The sequence below is a fragment of the Coenobita brevimanus genome, chromosome 59 (assembly GCF_032717465.1).
Source record: "Coenobita brevimanus isolate Jiangsu-jjx chromosome 59, ASM3271746v2, whole genome shotgun sequence".
NCBI classification, from domain to species: domain Eukaryota; kingdom Metazoa; phylum Arthropoda; class Malacostraca; order Decapoda; family Coenobitidae; genus Coenobita; species Coenobita brevimanus.
The window spans coordinates 840,001-845,000 of NC_137012.1; the positions used below are offsets into that span (position 1 = coordinate 840,001).

At 45.1% G+C, this 5,000-nt stretch overlaps 1 protein-coding gene across 1 annotated transcript in view; it reads left to right on the top strand.

The window, feature by feature from the left end:
• LOC145402843 (ribosomal protein S6 kinase alpha-2-like) overlaps positions 1-5,000 on the top strand; it is a 148,911-nt gene that overhangs the window by 13,265 nt on the left and 130,646 nt on the right. The window lies entirely within an intron of this gene.

The following is a 5,000-nucleotide window of genomic DNA, read 5'->3' on the forward strand; positions in this document are numbered from 1 at the left end:
TGTGTGTGTGTGTGTGTGTGTGTGTGTGCCATCCGGGATACATGCCATCGCTACACTAGGACGCTGGACCCCGTGTGTGTGTGTGTGTGTGTGTGTGTGTGTGTGTGTGTGTGTGTGTGTGTGTGTGTGTGTGCGCCATCCGGGATACATACCAGCGCTACACTAGGACTCTGGACCCCGTGTGTGTGTGTGTGTGTGTGTTTAAGCTGCCAGAAGATTTTACTCAGCAGAGATGAGTATAAACAACGCCTGATCTAACCCCTGAAGAAGGAGAAAAATGTCCTACTCTCAATATAACAGTCTAAATACAGTAAGAATATGAAATACGTAATCGGAACACAAGCGCTAAACTTCCCTAAAACAAATTACCATAATTCGAAAAACTTGCTTACTGAAGAGAGACAACGATTTTAGCCCGACTTGGACCTTACTAGGATGAGAATAGGCGAACAAAGGATACTATAGGTTTTTTATAACAGGCTGAGAAACATACCAAGCCTCTCTCAGCTTAGGAATATTAGCCAGCAGAGGAAAGTGACAAGTAGAAGAGGTGAAATATTAGGCGAACTTTTGTATCTATGGCCAGAGAAACATACCAAGCCTCTCTCAGCTTAGGAATATTAGCCAGCAGAGGAAAGTGACAAGTAGAAGAGGTGAAATATTAGGCCAACTTTTGTATCTATGGCCAGAGAAACATACCAAGCCTCTCTCAGCTTAGGAATATTAGCCAGCAGAGGAAAGTGACAAGTAGAAGAGGTGAAATATTAGGCGAACTTTTGTATCTATGGCCAGAGAAACATACCAAGCCTCTCTCAGCTTAGGAATATTAGCCAGCAGAGGAAAGTGACAAGTACAAGAGGTGAAATAGGCGAATTTTTGTCTCTGATTAAACTGTGTGTGTGTGTGTGTGTGTGTGTGTGTGTGTGTGTGTGTGTGTGTGTTGGCATGAGTGTGCATTGTAGCGTACGTGATGGAGTGCATTGTTCTGATTGGCGGAAAGGAAAGTGAAGGAAGAGGGAAGGGAAAGGAGGAAGAAAGAATAGGGGAGGGAAGAAGGGAAGGAAAGGAGGAAGAAGGGAAAGGATGAGAAGGAAGAGAAGGCAGGAATATGAGACGAGGAAGATGATAAAGCATAAGAGAAGGAGGGGACAGGATGGGGAGGAAGAGGAGGAGGAAGAAAGGAACTGGATGGGGAGGAAGAGGAGTAGGAAGAAAGGAACAGGATGGGGAGGAAGAGAAGGTAAGAGTATGAGAAGAGGAAGATGATAAAGCATAAAGGAAGGAAAGGACAGGATGGAGAGGAAGAGGAGTAGGAAGGAAGGAAGGAATAGGATGGGAAGGAAGAATAAGGAATGAAGTGATAGGATAGGGGGAAGAGGAGGAGGAAGGAAGGAAGAGAAGGAAATAGAGTAAAATGAATGGAAAAGGGAAGAAGAGTGAAGCATGAATGAAGAGGAAGAGAAGGGAGGAGGATAGGAAGAAGGAGAGAGGATGGGAGAAAGAGGAAGAGGCTAAAAGATGAAGGGAGGGATGGAGAGAGGAAAAATGGAGGAGAAACGGAAGGAACTAAGGGATAAGGGAGAGGATTAGAAGAAGGCGAGTAGGATGGGGGAATGTGCGGTGTCGTGTCTGCGAAAGTAAACACAAAGAAGAGGTTGGGAAAGGTGTGTGTGTGTGTGTGTGTGTGTGTGTGTGTGTGTGTGTGTGTGTGTGAGAGAGAGAGAGAGCGAGAGAGAGAGAGAGAGAGAGAGAGAGAGAGAGAGAGAGAGAGAGAGAGAGAGAGAGAGAGAGAGGATGCCTGATGCCTTAGTGTCGAGGGGTGAAGAATGTTTGAGTGGGTTAGGTCACGGACGGATGGGGAGGGGAAGGAAGGGGGTAAGGGAGTGGAGGAGGAGGAGGAGGAGAACGTGGAATGAGGAAGGAGGAGGAGAAGAACGAGGAGGGAAGAGAAGAGCAAGGAGAAAATGAGGAGGAAGAGGAAAGAAGGATAGGTTGCATATGTCAGTGGAAATTATTCAAGTCACGCCTTGTGTTTTTACTTCTCTTACCTCACCATTTCTTGCATTACTGTATTCTCTCCTTTCTTGTCTTCTCCTCTCCTTTCTTTCTTCTCTCCTTGTCTTCTCTTCTCCTTTCTTGTCTTCTCTTCACCTCTCTTCTCTTCTCCGCTCCTTGTCGTCTCTTCTCCTTTCACCTCACCTTTCTTGTCTTTTCTCATTTCTTGTCTTCTCTTGTCTTCTCCTCTCCTCTCTTTTCTTCCCTACTCTCCTGGCCATTGTCTTCTTTCATTTCCTCTTTTCTGTCATCTCGCTTCGCTTCTCTTCTCCCCTCGTGTCTTCCCTTTTTCTTATCTTCTCTCTCTCCCTTCTTCTCCTCCCACTTTCTTCTTCACTTCTCTCTTTCCTCCCTCCTTCTCTTCACTTTCTGCTCTTCTTTCCTCTCCTCCTCTCTTCTCTTTTCTAGTCTCTCCTTTTCCACAAATCATTCCTCTCTCTCTCTCTCTCTCTCTCTCTCTCTCTCTCTCTCTCTCTCTCTCTCTCTCTCTCTCTCTCTCTCTCTCTCTCATGTTTCATTTCCCTCTCACTTTCCTGTTATACATCATCATCATCATCATCATTTTCCTTTCTTTGGCTTTCTCTCCATTTCTCCTCTTTTCCTCTGTTGACCTGAGAGAGAGAGAGAGAGAGAGAGAGTTTTCGTGTGTACATAGGTGGGTCACTTTCCTCCTCACTTCTCCCGCTTTCTCTCTCACTTCCCTACCTCCTCCCCCTTTCCCCCCTCCCCACTTTCACTTCCTGCCTCCCCCCTCCACGCAACAGGTGGCGTGATGGAAGGAAATGCAGTAATTACTATGGTTTTTGTTGTTACCTGTGCACTTGCTTGTGTTACTACTACTACTACTACTACTACTACTACCACCACCACCACCACCACTACTGCTACTACTACTACTACTGCTACTACTATCTACCTGTCTATCTATCTATCTAGGCTGTTTCCCCTCTGACGGGGAGTAGCCGAGACAGGACCACACACACACACACACACACACACACACACACACACACACACACACACACACACACACACACACACACACACACACACACACACATTTACTCTTATCTTAGCCTGTAAGGGGAGAAGGGACCGCTCCGCACCGCACCACACCGCACGAAGTTCAACTGTGCAGTGCAATCTTCTGGTTGTGCTACAATAGTAGTAGTAGTAGTAGTAGTAGTAGTAGTAGTAGTTGTTGTTGTTGTTGTTGTTGTCGTTGTTGTAGTAGTAATATCTTGATCACCATCATTTTCGGTATTATCATCATCATCATCATCATCGTCACCATTATTATTGTTATTATTATTATTATTATTATTATTATTGTTATTGGTGGTAGGTGGGGACGCTTACCATCCACTCACTCAATGTAGTGCTGCTGTCGGGTGTCTGCCCTTTCCTCTCCTCCATCCTTCTTTCCTTCCATCCTCTTCTGTCTTTCTTTCCTTCATTCTTTCCTCGTCCTTCTACCTGTGGGTGACTTTACACTGAGTGACAAGCCAAATGGTTTCCTGTACACCAGGAAACCATTTACTACGCTGGGTGGTAACCATATAACCAAATTTTGGCGCCTGGTGGTTTAGTGGGTAATTATTGTGCTCCAATCGGATTGAGCCTGTGAAGGTTTATATCCAAGGGGTGGTTGGGGTTTATTGCTCATGTAATGCCACTCAGGGATGAGTGAGGCTGGTCACTCTCATCTGAAATGTCGGGACCAACTGCCTAGCCCCGGGCTCCTACGCTCCTCATGGGGCAATGTAGGATTGGATGATGGATGGATGGATTATTATTATTATTATTATTATTATTATTATTATATTGTTTTCTTGATCCTCCCTCATTATATCCTTACATCGAAAAACTGAAAGTTGTATGTTTTTAATTATGATGATGATGGTGGTGGTGAAGGTGATGATGATGATGATGATGATGGTGAAGATGCTGCTGCTGATGATGGTTATGATGATGATGATGAGGATGATGATGATGGTGGTGAAAATGATGATGATGATGATGATGATGATGATGATGGTTCTCTCTCTCGTTTGTGCCTCCTCTCCTTGTTGTGTGGATGGGTGAGAAACAGGCTAAGACTGATAGTGTTCTGGAATATAGAGTTGTACCAGAGCTGTGTCACTTGAGAGAGAGAGAGAGAGAGAGAGAGAGAGAGAGAGAGAAATACACCATCACCATTACCCCCTACCTGTTTCCTGTCACTAATCACATTTTTCTTCCTTCAGGTGAGTATTGGCCTGACGGTGCAGGTGTCCTTGCTGTAAGCGTGAGTATCGTGCACCGTAACACCTTTTCCGTAGCGATTTATTTTTGGAAGTGGCTGTTTAACATCCTTTTGTACGTTATTTTTGCAGAGTATGGCGATATTGGAAGGATTTGTTTGACAGAAAAAGACAGTAAGGTGTAAACAAAATAAATCGATTAAGAAAAGGTGTTAGGGTGCTTTCTCAACCCACGAGAATACAGGCGTGTTAAGGCGCCCAGCGGTTTTTTTTTTTTTTTTTTTTTTCATGCATGAAAGAAGGAACCAAAGGCCATATGTATCAGAGAAGGGTTTAGGTTTGAGGAATGGTTGAGGTTTGTTTCACGTAATGTCGATCTGTGAAAGGCGAGTGGTAATTGTCTGGCCTGAGTAGCCTAGCCCCGGGCCCCTACGCTCCTGGTGGGGCAACAAAGTAAAATTTTACCCACACGTTTCAGTGCTGTAATTTTATTGGATGAGGTGGAGGGATGGAGTTGAGAGGTATATGAGAGAGGGGGGAGTGAGTTGGGGGCAGGTCAGTCAAATGGTGGGTGACAGAGCGACTTGGAGGCGTTTTGTCTGCGGCCACCCTTTGCGGGAATAGGGTGTCGGGCTATAGATAGATAGATAGACTTTTATTGCGTTCACTCCAACCTGACAAGATCCCTAGCCTCCTTCTACT